The 15,273-nt window shown below is 50.8% G+C and overlaps 1 protein-coding gene across 2 annotated transcripts in view; it reads right to left on the bottom strand.

Moving 5' to 3' along the window:
* Nucleotides 1–15,273, bottom strand: part of PPARGC1B (PPARG coactivator 1 beta) — a 96,410-nt gene that overhangs the window by 33,814 nt on the left and 47,323 nt on the right. The window lies entirely within an intron of this gene.

Below are 15,273 nucleotides of genomic sequence, written 5' to 3' on the forward strand. Positions count from 1 at the left end.
CGGGTGAGGTCACCCGGGGTGGCTAAATTCTGGATGTCCTGGCAGGTGCTGTGCAGGGTCTCCACTCTCCTCCAGGCACCACAGTCTCAGGGGGTGCTGGCAGTTACCCCCATCCCCAATTCACCACAGAGAGCTGGGTACCTGTGTGTTTTCATTTGGTTTTGAAAACAAAATAAAAGCCCGAAGTCTGCTCTGTGACATGTCTTGGGGGGGCTGTAATACCCACATTGTGTTTCCGGCAATTGCAGTCAATTTTATGCACTTGAATTCAAGGACCTCTTGAATTCAAAGAAGAGTGGCAGGAAAAGTACTTCAGAAACTGGGAAGCATGTGCAGGACTGTCGTGAAGGTCTGCTGGGCAGGGCTGGCCTTGGCTCGCTGCCTGCGAGGTGCAGGAGTCACCTATCGCCTCCAGAGACCAGCTCCCTCGTGGGACAGCTGGAGGCTTCAGTTTCCACCCCGGGGCCTCCGTGCTGGCAGCTCACTGGGTCCGGATCACCTCACTTTCCTCGCTGCATGTCTGGTTCCTTCTCTCACCCCACCCCAGATTAGGTGTCCCTTCCAGAAGGGCCTCCCTGGCCACTGTCTCCTAGAATGGCCACCCTATTCCTCTCCTACCCATTACTCAGCTGAATTTCCCTCCATTAGCTCCTTTCACTCTCACAGAACACCTTTTTTGCAGTGTTTTTAAAAAATTGAGGTAAATAAATATAGATGTAACAAAATGTACCACGCTAACCATTCTAGTGTACAGCTCAGTGGCATTAAGTACATTCACACTGTGCCACCATCCTTTCCCCCCACATCCAGGGCGCTTCCCCTTCTTCATTGATCTGCTGTGTTCGGTGGCCTCCCCCAGTGGGCAGCGCTCTGTGCAGGGTCCTCTGGCCTCATCCCCTGCTGTTGCTCTGTGCCCAAAACATTCCCGGCACACGTTGGGGCTCGGTTCCCAAGATGACACAGTGTGGACGTGGCCTGCGCTCTGCGAAGGGCGGCGCACCTAAGCTGGGGTTGCAGCTGGACGTTGCTCCTGGGCAGCCCCACGACCGCCCGCCACTTCAGCTTCCAGATCACAATTTCGAAATTTGCCTGAGTCTGTGGGGCAAAACCTCCAAGAGCACCTCTCCTTTCCTGACTCCAGGCCCCTTTTCGAGGTCAAGTAGGAAGACATACGATCGCACAAAACACCTGACATCGACACTCACCATTTCAACACATCAGCTCTGCCGAGAGCAACATTTTATCAGTTGCTGAAGGGCAGGCACAAAAATAGATGGCCGGGATCAAATGCCACCCTCAGCTGCTCTCCCCACACTCAGCGGTTGAGGCCTCAGCTACTGGACGGGGTCTAGGGACCAGGGAGGGGGCCCTCTGTCACAGCAGTGAGCGTAATCAGGAGGCAGATTAGGGCAAGGACAGGGAGGCACTGCCTTGGGCACCAAGAAACTCACTGGTCACGACAGACTATATTTTAATGCAATGGTGTGAAAAATCAAAGTTAATGCCAAAAGTCCATGATGGGTAAAATATCAAAATGCTAAATAAAGACAGGACAGGGGGTCCGGATTCCCCTTCTGCCGCAGGTGTCTACATGCTGTGCATGGCAGCCCTGCTGTCCTGCCTTTAGTTCAAGGATTGATGGATATTTTTGCATCAAATTATTATTTTTAAACATTGTGTCAAAATGTTTTCTCTGAAGTACTGAGGTTTTTGGCATGGCCTTAAATTCTGTTCAAGGAGCCAAATGTCTTGCTTCCCTAGCCCTGGCCTGGGTGGAATGAGCTGCTGAGCTACTGCAGGTGCCGGTGACGAAATAAGATCACAGGCAGGGCCCAGGCCAGTTCGCTCGTGGGCCTTGGTTTCCATCCATGTCTCTCCAACGGCACGCACGGCGGAGATGCCTGCAAGAGTACCTGGAGTCACGTTTTTCTCAAAGGTATGAATAGCTGGGCACTCGCTCTGTCGGGAAAGGAGGGATGTGTACTAAGTGAACAGATCTTGCTTGAGAGCAATGTTAGAACGGGTTCAAAGCTCGCTCTGCCCCAGGACACACCCTCTGGTCCCACTCCTGATCCCAGCCTGATCCCTGTACCGGGCCAGTTCCCCACTGCAGGGGTGGCAGCAAATCACAAAAAACAGCAAGCCCTGGAAGTGCGCCCATTGCACGTCCTGGCGGGAGCACATGCATGCTCAACCACCACATGCTAACCAAGCTGTGGCAGCCATACCCCGGCAGGTGTTTTCCTTCCTCACCACATTTTGCGGTTTCCTCAAAATTTCAGTGTGCCCCGTAGGCAATGGAGGGGGGGTTGGGCAGGCCTCATCTGTCCGATGGATGAAAAGTACCTGCCTTTTAGATGATGAAAAATCCTGGGAATGGACTGTGGTGATGGCTGTATAATGTTCTCAGTGTACTTGGTGCCACTGAACTGCACACTTAAATGGCTAAAATGGTAAACCTTGTTACATATGTTTTTCTATAATAAAATAAAAATAACTATTTAAAAGTGCCAGGGATCTTAAAATAAAAAGTGGGTAGCACTCCATCTGGAGGTGCTCTCTGGGGCCTAACTGTGTCCATGCTCTTGGGTTCAATCTATTTGTGTCTCCTGCCCTGGCTGGCAAGAGGGACAGAGAGAGTAGGGCCAGTGCTCAGCTGAGAAGCCCTTTTGCCTGTTAGCACCTTTATAAATAACCCAGAAAGAGGTAGAAAGGGGGTTCTGGCAGGAGCATGAAGGTCAGGCAGCCCCTCTGTGGCATTTGAAGAAATGTCACCCTCAACAGGCTTGCAAGATGCCAGCTCACATCTCTAGCCCTGTGCTGCCCAGAGCTGACTGTGGCCTTGTTGTTGTGCCAGGGAGCCCAGTGGGCAACCCTAAGGTGGTTGACTCCTTGGGGTTCTGAGCAGGGAGGGGACATCAGGTGGGTAAAGGGCAAAGGGCAACTGAGGATCACCCAGCCCAGCAGGCAGGCTAGAGTCAGCTCTGCAAGAACCCAGGGCCAAGGCTCAGTCGCCAACAGCCCAGCAGCCAAACATGACCCTCGGAGGGAGAGATGACTCAGCAATGGCTCGTCCCCCAAGTGCCCCTGCTGAGGCTGCTGCACAGTGTGGGAGCTAAGAGGGGCCTCCCAGCCCATCTGTCCCCGAGGTTCCCACGCTGGGCTCCCTGGGGAACCCCCACACGCTCTCCACCCCCACACGCCCTTCACCCCCACAGCCCACCAGGGGCCTGAGCTTTGAAGTGGGAGGATGATAAGAGATTGTTAATTAATTAGGTTTTCTGCTTTTATTAACTAAAAACCATGCAGTGGCAACCCACCATCCTCCTATTTAACCTGAGTGAATTCAACATTATGGTCTTGGCATAAAACAAATACATAAAGAGCCAAACTGCTATTTCTTTGTTACGTATTAAAAATATAGTGACATTAAATTTTGCACATGAATTCTTTATTTTCCCATGTCCACACACTCACACTTACTATTCCCACACTGTCTTTCATGGGCAATTTAAGGACTTTCCAAGGGTTATTTGAATCCATAGATTAAGAAGTCACTCACTAAGCAGGTGGTACCCCCAGGTCAGCACATGGGTAATGCGGGAGAGCTCGACAGAGTATCCCCCCTTTCACAGATGAAGCTAAGGCTCGTGGAATTCACACAATTTTGCTAAGGAGAATGGGAATTCAGATCAAACCCCCACATTCTTTGTTGCCACACCCTCCTGTTCCCTATACATACTGACCACAGCGGATAGCATGCAGGGGAAAAATTCTTTTCCTGCCCATGCAAGTGTATTAAACTTTGAAATAATGGGGAGGGGAACCGTTCCCAAAGCCCAGTTGATACCTTAGAGGTTTTTTATGGGCTTGAGTAACAAGTCACTGGTGGCTCTCAGAGGAGAAAGACAAATCTACCTCCCAGAGGGACAGAAAGCTCCCCGATCATCACCACGGAGTAGGAGCAGAAGAGACAGGGATTGCTTGTCTTCTCCCCTATTTAAAAGCCCTCTCTGATTTTTCACTGTTTGTGAAAAAACCCCAATTCCTCCCTGGGTTAGGAGGCCAAGGCAGCGTGCCCTTCCATCTCCAAACTCCCCTGCCCCACACTGACACCTGGGGCCTTCTGTTGTGGCTCAGGCACCCCATCCGGGACACTCCCCTAGGCTGCCTGTCTTCTCCGGCATGGAAGCCACAGGGCAGGGTCTGTTCTCTTCTGAAGTGCATGGAAGAGTGTCTGGCACAGAATAGGTGCTCACCAAACCTTTGTGGGCTGGGTGGGAGTGGGTAAGTGGGGGGAGAGTGTCCCATCTCCCAGTTAGTTATGGCCTCTCAGCCTCACATTATTGTGATGCTTCAAGGCCTCCCTCACACACATATCTTTTTCGGGGAAGGGGGAGGGATTCCTCCCATTTATTTCTTTATGGAAACTCCTGCCTTTCCTTTTGCATGGATAAAATGATGAGAAATCCAGACCCAGATAAAGCTGGTAGGAAAAAGGTTCTCCCTGTGCCCAGCAGGCCCTCCCTGGTCATGTGGCCAGTGAAGGCCAGACAGGAAGGGAGACCAAGGGTCCCTGCTCAGCAGGACCCCTCCGCCCCCACCCCCCACCCCCATCTTGCACACTGGAGGCACTGGCTGCTTGCGCCTTAGCTGAGCCTGCCTTTTGCTCAAATGTGTTCATTGGTCATATAAAGTGAATTTGTGTCAAATGAATCACATGCTTCCGTTTCCTTCTTCTCAAGTTAATAGGGATGTGTCCCAGGGGTCGGATTGGCATAAGATCCCCTGCCAGGACTATGGCTTCTTCACTGAGCACCAATGATAGACAGACAGGACTGAAACTAGGGGAGGAACACCATCTGACAATCTGATTACTACCCAAGCCTGACAGAAATAGGCAGGAAGTGGAAGCTCTCAGAGAGGACACTAGATCTTCAGGGAGTAGAATTCCCGTCATACCTGCAATGATATTCGAACCCACTTTTCTGCTCTACTAGAATCAGGGGGTTGAGGATTCATAAAAATCCCTTATGCTGTAAACTAGTTACTCTCCCATTAATCTTCACAATGCAGCAGAGGTTAAGCCGTTTTTCCAATGGGGAAGCTCAGATTCAAAGAGGAAAGTAACTTGCCTAATGTCACACAGAGAGATACAGGACTAGAACCCCAAGACCTCTGACTCCCAATTGAAGCAATGAGAGAATACTGACGAGGAATAACAGCCTTAGAATCTCTGCACCATTGGCATGGATCCTTGAAAGCACCCCCCAATGTGCCTCTGAACCTCAGTTTCCCCATATCCCAGCACTAGCCAGTCTTGGAGACCATGGTCAATCAACCAGGGCTTAAGCACATGCTGATTGAGCCCGTGATGTCCTGGGCATGGTAAAAAGCCTCCTGTGCCCCTCAGCAATTCTTAACAAGAGGGAATGGATAGCAAATCTGTGGAGCACATTTGCAATGGAATATTACACAGCTGTGAACAAAGATGAACCGCTGGCATTTGAGCAAAATAGTTGGACCTTGAGGTGATTATGTTGAGAGAAATCAGTCAAAAAGTAAGGCAGACATGGGATAGTTTCACTGATCTATGGAATATAAAAACCAAGAAAAAATTTATATGCAAAGAATATAGTGAAAAAAACTTGAATTCAGCAAAAAAAGGTTAATGGTTACTAAAGGGAAGAGGGGAAGGGGGGGAAGAGCATGGGGGAAGGAGGCAGATGGGCCCAAGTGTTTTGGTGGAGGGAAAAATAACAAATTGATTTCTACGTGGGGAAATTTGACTATGGACTGCACAGTAAATAATATCAGGGCCTTGCTATTTGTTTACCTATTAGAAGACTCTTACTAAAATGGCTGGGATTAAGATATCACAGTATCTGGTATATTTTAAAATATGTTGGCAGGAAAGTAGACGCACACTAAACATAGCAAAATGTTAACAATTGTTAAATTTAGATGGTGAGTAGATGGCATTCATTATACTACTTTCTGTTTGAAATTTTTCATAATTAAAAGTGAAAAAGGAAAACCTTCCCTTAGCTCAAAACCAAGGTTCTATTGCAAAAAGGACAAAAGAAAAAAAAAGAGAAAAAAAACACCCCATGGGGGAAGCTGGCAGACATGGAGCTGGAGCTGGAGCCACAGGCTGGGTGAGCGCTGGCAGCGTGGGATGGCGCGTGGGGATCGGCCAGCTCCTCCCTCCGCAGAGCCGCCCAAGGTGCGTCCCTGGGTCAGTAGCATCAGTCTTACCTGTAGTTGGTGAAATTCTGCAGAATCTGCTTTTAAAAGAGTCCCAGGGCAACTGCAGGTACACTGAGGTTTGGGAAGCAAAAAATTTTTAAATCAGGAGTCAGATTGTCGCTGGTGACCTTGGGTTCAACACTTAAATCCTTGGAGCCTGAGCATCTCCGTCTAGGGCAGAGATAATGATGTGTACACCTCGCGGGACTGCGGGCCAGGTTACAGAAGGTCGCTCATGCCAACTGGCGTCCCAGAGCCCAAGGCAGCAGCAGCCCAGAAAGGCCAGGAGGAAGGCCTCTGCCTGCCCAATTGGGAGCAAAGGAAACATCCCCATGGGGCAGCAACAGGCGGGGACTGGGTAGAAGGAACGGAAATAACGAAGCAAAATAAAAACAAGCAGCAGAGACCACTGCAGTTCCCAGGAGTCAGGCAGGATGCGAAATCCAGAGACAGGACCCTTTCAGCTCACATCCTATGCAAGGGCCATTGAGCACTGCCCAAAGCCAGGAGGCCAGGAGGGCTGGAGGAGCAAGGACCACTCGCTGTGTCCCTCAGGTCACAGGCAATGTGTCCTTGCAGCTCCAGAACAGTTCCTGTGGCCAGGGTGGACATGCTGTCTGGAGCAGCCAGACAGAAGCAGGGGGTTCAGGTCCCACCCTGAGAAGGGTCAACTTGACTGGACACCACTGATCCAGAGGACTGTCAAACCAGAGGAACTGTATAGTGGGGCTGAGCTGTGAGATCCTGGCAGAGTAATGTCACCTCTCTGGCTCTAAATAAAATGGGGGATAATAATGACACCGTCTACCGCCTAGAGTTTTTGTGAGCATTTAAAGAAAAGGACTCGGCACGGTGTCTGGTGCAAAGAAGGCACTCAAAGGACACTAGCCATCAGCACGATGATTATACCAGAGAAGCAACTGCCTGAACAGCTTCAACCTCTCTGGGCTGCTGAGGCTTCCTTGCCACCCAATCACCAGGTTAAGTCTTCACACTCAGGCTGGCCCAGTCTCCACTGCCACCAACTCACAGCAGCCACGGCCATCTTCTCAAGATGCAGATGTGACCTTGTTAGCTCCTGTTTAACACTCTCCCTGATCCCTATTCCTCCCAAATAAAGACCAAGCCCTTCCTGTGACCTGCAAGGTCCTAAGTGACTTGCCCTGCATCATTCATAACATTAACTTGCCCCCTACCAAACTTTTGACCCCCACTAGCCTACTCTCCACTGCTGGCACTTGCCAGGGTCTCCGCCCCCTACCCCCATCTCCACCAGGCCTCTGCAAGTGCTGTTCCCTCTGCCTAGAACATCATTCCCACTCTTGCCTAGTTATCCCCTGTCTTTGCTTCACTCCTCACTTCCTACGGAAGGCTTTCCTTGAGCTTGCACAAGAGCCCTGTTACAGTCTCTGGAAACCTTCTGAGCACTCTAGAATATACCCTACTTGCTAATTAAACACTGCATTAATGCTCACACTGCACCCCGACACCCTCACACAGTAAGCACTTGGTGAACACTCGGAGAGTAAATGAATGACCCCATTCTCTGGGGACCACCTCGCACACTTGATCGAGGAGGACCACCTCCCTCCCACCTCATCCCCTAGACCTTAGTTCTCTCTACTCAGAGCAAACTCCAGCACTGCCTGATCCTCAACCCACATTCATGACCCACAGGATCCGTGCCAGAGGATCCAAACGTTTCTAGATCCGATTTTCTTGAAAGCAGCTTTGGGCCACCGCCAGGGAGGCGTGCGTCGCCCCAGTCGGCAGCTGCGCTGATGGGGCAGTCTGGACCAGCTGAGCTGAGATCAGGAAATGCCAAGATTTAAAAGCATCCGGAACCCATTTATTTATTGTTGTTCTTGCACTTCTAGGTTATTTTAAGCTTTGGATCAATCTGTTGGCCCTCCTCTCTTCAAACGTCACTCCAGAAACACCCAACATGAACCTACCTGTTGGGGCTCAGCTGCCCCATCAGTCACAGGCTAGATGGGCAGTGACAGCAGCAAAAACCAGGCACCTCTGTGAGCTGGAAGTGCTTTCTCATGCAAGTCCCCAGCCGTCCCCTGGAGAGGCACGACTATCTCCATTTGAAAGATGGAGAACTGGAAACAGCACCGGGACACACAACTGCGAAGCCCTGGAACCATGACTGACTGCAGATCCTCAAAGCCTGAAGGCCACACTACACTCTGAACCACTCTGCAATACTTCTCCCCACTTTTCTCTCCTCTTACTGGGGGGTTTCTCATCTTGCTCACGTCCTCGCCATCTGCAAGGACCGCCAGTGTTCTCACGCCATCAAAAGATATCAGCCCTGTGGGCACTGCCGAAGGGAGAGACCACCTGAGTAGGGCTAATAAGTGAAAAGGGGGCACTCAGGTTCTATGACCCTATTTGTATTTCTTTTAATGAGGGATGGATGACAAGCTGGATGGAGAGTTCACAGATTTACAAATTATTGGTAGGACACATGAGAAAATATTAGGAGTTTGGGGGAACAAGGATAGGAGTTGGTTGGGGACAGGAGAGGAGAATGCCTTCTATTTTAGTCCTTTACTCCTTGAAGGTTTTTATTTTTATTTAGCAATACACATGCTTCCACTCATCCTTCAGAGTCCAAGCCATATGCCACCCACCCCTGCCCGTGGAGCCGGTACCCCGATGTCTGCAGCGTGTCCCTACTACATTCCTAACACATCTCCTGCGTCTCTCCAGGCACTTGGGCCCTTGAGCCTGTGTCCTCAGTGTTCACATGCAGGGTGGGCCTCGGCCAGCCAGGGACCCCAGGTCCTCGTCAGTATCTCAGGACCCCAAGGGTCTCCCCTGACACTAGCCTGAGCTGCTTGCTGCTACAGGGGGACACGGAGAACCCTGGTGAATAAACAACTGTTTTGCTTTCTATCTTGGTCCATGTCCTCCTGAAGCCAAGGAAGTTGGAAACTAAAATGGAGCTTGGGGGTGAGGAGAAGAAAAAAAGCAGAGAACCAGAGGGTAAATTCAGCTCCTGGAAGCCTGCCCAGCGTTCATCCCTGGGAAATGACTCAAGCACCACTTCTGCCAGCAGACAGTCCATTTGGGCCCTGAGGTCACCAAACCTCATCATGGTCCCGCTTATTAAATATAGAGGCGCGTGAAATAAAGTCACCACTTCTGGTGCTGGTGCTCTGAGGAAGGCACACAAGGACAGGGAGAGAGAGGGCGCCATCTGTCCCCCACCCCCAGCTCTGACTGCTCAGACGCTCTGGACAGTGGCTGAGGCTGAACTCCCAGGTCAGACGAGGCTCATAGGCTAGGTGGGAGCGCAGTGTTCGTCCCACCTGACTTCCCAGGCATCGGGGGTCCTTCCTCCACACATAGCACCTGCCTGTGCTCGGCCATATTTGGGCAGTGATCATCACTGACTTCTGTGGAGCCTCTCTTCTGTGCTACACAAAGGCCGATAGCCACATGAAGACAGGTAGACACTGCCCAGCCCGACTGAGGCCCGGGAATGATACAGTGATACTGGAATTGGACCAAGGCTGCAGAGGTGGAAAGCCGAACCCTCTGGGCTGGAGCCTCGTGAGCACAGGCGAGCCACCAGCTGGCCCACAGCCTTGGTGCCCCCCAGTGCTGGGGGCGCTGCCTGCCACCAGGAAGCACAAGAATCAACTGGGTGAAGCCACGCTTCCCTGGGTCTCATCACTAACCCACGGGTGGGCTGAGAAATAGAGACAGAGAATGGGCCCAGCACCCCTCCCGAGGCCCCCACACCCGCCCCTAGCCAAGGTTTGGCAAAATAATAAGTTAAATCATTCCCCTTGTAAGGGAAATTTTCTTCTATTATAATAAACAAGGGCATATTGGGGACTAAGATGCAAAAGCTGTATTATTTTTTCCAGGTAACAGCTGCTGTGCTGTGGATTCCGGTTAAATCAGTTGGCAGTTCGGCTGACAGGCCACTTTGGAGGCAGTGATGGGGACTGTTAAGAACATTGTTCTTGGAATCGAAAGATCTGCTTTCATTTGGGCTCAGCCACTCCACCAGCTGTGTGACCCTGGCCAAGCCACTTAGCTTCTCAGAGTTGTAGCTTTTTTATCTGTACATGGGAATGATAAGCTCACGTTTGTAAAGCTGGAGTCCTTCATCTTTTTTCAGTAATATGGCCCATTCCCTTATCACTATATTAAATAAGATCTAGTGGCAAGTCTAATAATTACCCGTAATTTCAAAGCAACAATGAACAAAAATATTTCTAGATATCTGGAATAACGGTGACAAGTCACCGTACCACTGATACTTTCACTGCATGTCACCTACATTCACAGAGAAAGGAATGTTACATGACATCTCACTTAGAGGTTACTTAGCAAAATTAAAGTTGCGGTTTTTTTCTGTACAAGTTCATAAGACCCCCAACCCCCACCCCCCGCAGCCAAATTCTATTCCTTTGGAGTAGGTGGATGTGAGGTTAAGGACCCATCACTTGTAAGGCATTTTATTGCTTTTTTGAAAAAAAGATTTATTTATTTATACAAGAACTAGGGTACAGGTCAGAGGTGCGGGAGGGTGAGAGAATTCACCAGAGACAGAGCGGGGAGCAGAACAGGCAGATGGACCAAAGACACTGCCGAGGAGAGCAGTGGGCGAGGCAGGAGAGGTCTGCCACTCCATGTGGGTTTCTCTCTGGCTGGCCAGGAATTGAACCCACACTGCAGAGGCTGCAGACAGCTTCACAGCGCGGCGTTCAACCCGCTGCGCCACCGGGGAGGCCCACTTGTAAGGTATTTTATACAGAGCCTGGCACACTTGGCAAGTGTTCACCAGGACTGGCTGGTTCCAGACCCCAAGCACGACTGGGCGTCACGTTCCAGCTACAGGCCACTAGGAGTCATCTAGGGGGTGGTTTGAGCAGCCCCAACCCCATGTGTCTTAGGAAGCGATGTGGGTCAAGCTAGGCCTCTGCTTGAGGGAGGGAGGTCCTTAAAGCTAATCCAGAGCTTAGGGCTAGAAGAAGGTTAAGCCCCAGTTAGAGCTGCACTCAGCTGTATGAGCTCCAAACAAGCTGTGTCCTTCCTTCCATGCCTCATCTGTGTCCTCATATACTTCAAATCCTGCCTCCCGACTGCTCCGCTTTGGTGGTTATTGGCATCTCAACCTTACGCCCAAAGGCAATTCTATTCCACCAAGCCAGTTGCTCCTTCCATCTTCCCCATGTCAGTAAATGGCATGGCAAATCCTTCGCCCAGATGCTCAGAAACAAAAAAATTTAGGGTTCTGGATTCCTCTCTTTCCCCACTCTTACTTTCAACCCATCAGCCGGGCCTGTCCACCCTCACTCCCAAACACACCGCCTTCCTCCATGTCTGCTGTCACCATGCTGTCTTCGCTTCTTCCCTGGGCTCTACGACTTCTGCACTTGCCATCCTACCCCGTGTGCAAGACTCTCCTATTGTCTTTAAAATGAAATCCAAACATCTGCAACTGCAGAGGCCCTCACCTACCTTGCTGGAATCCTCTCCAGCACTTTCTGCACTTCATGCCCCCCACACGCTGGTGTCTTTACATGGGAGCTCCAAAGCTGGTCGGTTCAGGGCCTTTGCACAAGCTGTCTCTGCACAGCTTGCTCTTTCCTAACACAGACTAAATGTCACCTCTTCAGAAGCCTTCCCTGACCACTCACTCGAAAGTGGCCATCCCTCCCCCCGACACACACCATCTCCATCACTGCTGGGTCTTAATTTCTTCATGACACATTCTGTTCCTATATTTGCTATCTGTCCACCCCCAGTAGAATGGAAGCTCCACATTGCTGCAGCTAATCTGTCCTGCTTCCTACCATATCCGGGCGCATAGTAGGTACTCATTAAATTTTAATGAATGAGCTTATTTTGTGCGGGAAAATGGGCTGAGCTCATGATTGTACATTGTCACTTAATTCTCACAGCTAATATTTCCATTTTACAGAAGAGGAAGTTGAGGAGGCCCTGTGAGTTTCCATAGATGGTTGAGGGCTATCTGACCTCAAAGCCACATTCTTAATCACCCTATTGTACTGTTTCCCCAAAATTACCCCTTCTCTCTTCTCTACCCCCTCCAAAAATCATCCCCAAACAAAAGACAAGGGAATGATTATATAGAAAGAAGCAGAGGGGTTAGACCAAAGCACCCAGTTCTCACGACACTGTGACGCCCTTGGGGACAAGCCGTGGGGTGCTGGCCGACAGGGTTGTGGCCCCCACACCTGGACTCACATTGACCTGCAGCGCCCTGGAAACTCCCCACGGCTCCTTTCTCCTACACGGCCTATAATCTCCAGATCAGGTGTCCAGGCGAGGAATCTCGCCTGCTTAGGAAATTCCCCAGTCAACACAGGAGCAGAGGGGGGAACCTGACTGAGAGGCTGGAGGTCTGGAAATGAGAACCACAGAACACAGAGGGGGAAAAGAACTCCCTTGGCTTTAATCAAATGAGAGCTGCAGATACCTGGCTGGTTAGGTCCTCCTTCATCTCCGCTTTACAGATGAGGCTGGCAAGGTGTGCTCACCTCCCTTAGAGACCCCCATTTGAAATCAGTGGTGGAGTTGGGATGGGAACCTGGGAAATCTGATTCTTTCAGGGTGACACTAAATCACTTTGCTAGAATAAGAACAAAACCCTTTTTGCTTCAGAGCCGCTCCAAAGGAGGCACAGGTGCCAGAGTCACAGGACAGCAAAGTAGAAGGGCCCCCTTGCACAGAACTGGCTCTACACTCCTATGTTCCAGGGGAAGAAACTGAGGTTCAGGGCAGGGTTTCTGATTGCACCAGGCTGCCTCTGCTGAGCTTGGATGGCCCTGGACACAGCCGGTTGCACAGGTGGCACAAATCAGGGGCCCCGGACCCTCCACCCAGCACTCCCCACCCCACCCAGGAGCCACTCCAGGACCGCACGCCGGTGACTGCATTCCAATCTGGTTACAGCAGCAAGGGCAGGTGCCACGCAGACAACGTTCCCTTGGTGGCGGGCAGGCGGGCGGCAGCTGTTGTGCGGAAGCCGGCCTTAAACAGAACTCCCTGTTCCAATTTAGCCCTGTTGCCATGCGCTGGGCCAACGGCCGCCCTATAGAGGGCAGAGAAGAATCCATGGCCCACTACTCTGAATGCAAAGGCAACAGAGACAGAAAAGACAAAATAAGCAACTGCCCTTTAGAGCAAACACATCCCTTTGCCATTTCACAGCTTAAAGAACTTGGCCTGTATGTGTGCGGGAGCAGCGCGCATGCCCGTGCCTTGCCTGCCCAGGTGTCAGTTCCCCTATATAGATATACGAGAATCAAACCAGCCATTAACGCCCTTCGTGGCCTTAACATCGCTAGTACTATGAAATCCGGATGAGCTGAAGCCTTTTTCAGGCATTAAAGCATCTACAATACCACCAGCCAGCCTGTCGGTGCGCCCTTCCCCCAGATCTCACAGCTCCTCGTTTTCCTCTAACAGAGGCTGACTCGTGACCCTTCCTTGATAGCTCATCAGGGTTTGGGGGACGTTTTCTCTAAAGGGCCTGACGGTAAACAGTGTAGGCACAGTGCTACGGTTATGGTGAACAAGGAGCCGTGGATAGCACATAAACAAATGGGTGTGGCTGCTCCCAATAAAACTTGATTTATAAGAACAGACAGCTGACAGATTTGGTCCTGGGGCCTTATTGGCTCTGGGATCATCTCCGTCTTCACCACCACCCCCTTTAGTAGCTGCTGGCACACAGCCTGCTACCCAGCCCCCGACCCTGCCTGCAGACACTGGGGTCTCCTGCCCTTCCCAGCCTCTTCCCAGAAGTGAGGTTCTGGTGCAGGCATCTGTCTCTAGCTGCGTCTCAAAAAGTTCTAGTCCTCTCTGCTGAGGTCCTTCTTCTAATCTGCCTCAAACTGGTCAACCAGATGCCCAAGCTGAATGCCACATCTAAAAAGCCACCATCAGTGGGCTCTGAAGAAGCTTGTCTAGATCCCAGAAGGTGGAGGCTGCTGGATGAGAAGTCCACAGGCTTGAGGAAACCGAGGTGCGATCTGTCCTCCCCACTGGTATTTGTTGCATGGATGCCACATGAGGCAGGGCAAGACGGGCTCTGAGCAATGGTCAACTAACGTGGTTACTCACAGCTCACTGGGATGCTGGGAAGACACAGGATGCTCATAGGAGCCAACTTCCTTCTGTCTTTCCCCTGGGACTTGAGAGAACCAGTTCTCCCTTCTGATAGGAAAACTTCTATGAGTCAGGGGCTCCTCCTGACAGGCAGAAACCACTCCTGTGGTCAAGAAGGGTGGTCATTTCTACCAACCAGTTCTCAGGCAGTCACAGAGAACACTGCAGACCACAGTGGCTGCTGAGAAGGAGATCCACCAGACGGGCAGCCCCAAGAGGCGGGAGGTCCAGATGGACAAGAGCAAGTCTACCCCAAACCCAGCAACCTGGGTTCTTCCTACCTCGACCTGAGGGAGGCCGTGGGTGCTGTCATATTAGCTGCACATGTCTTCACGTCTTCAGGGATCATTTTATACATGAACTTTTTCTGGGGGCCCCAAGGACAGATATAAGACACCAATAGTGGAAGTCTATTTTCTTCCTTATGCAGAAGAATGGTCTAGCAAAGGCAGTGATTTCCTCTCTGCTGGGACTGATACAGAGGCTGGCCGTGCAAATGCAATGGTGACTCAAGCACCCAAGAATGCAGGCTCCTTCAATTAGTTAATATGATCGTGTATCAGGTTTGTGTTCTGCTGCTGCTTTTCCTTCATCAGCATGTTCTTTAAACCACACAACAGTCCTCAAGGTAGAAATGAGTGTCATCCCACTTTGCTGATGAGAAAACTCAAAAAGGGGTATCAGAAGCAAAAGCATGGGTCAGTCAGGATGATAATGATGAGACTTCCCAGTGCCTGAGTCTCCAGAAACTCATACTCCTCAAGTGACATTCAGAATTCAAATCTCGGCCCACTCTATCCCAAAGGTAGAATGAATTCATTCTGGGAGGTGATTTTGGTTGTTCTTCATTCCCTCCAG

This window comes from Talpa occidentalis, unplaced genomic scaffold (assembly GCF_014898055.3).
Source record: "Talpa occidentalis isolate TD23 unplaced genomic scaffold, MPIMG_talOcc4v2.1 talOcc4.13, whole genome shotgun sequence".
In the NCBI taxonomy this organism is placed as follows: Eukaryota; Metazoa; Chordata; class Mammalia; order Eulipotyphla; family Talpidae; genus Talpa; species Talpa occidentalis.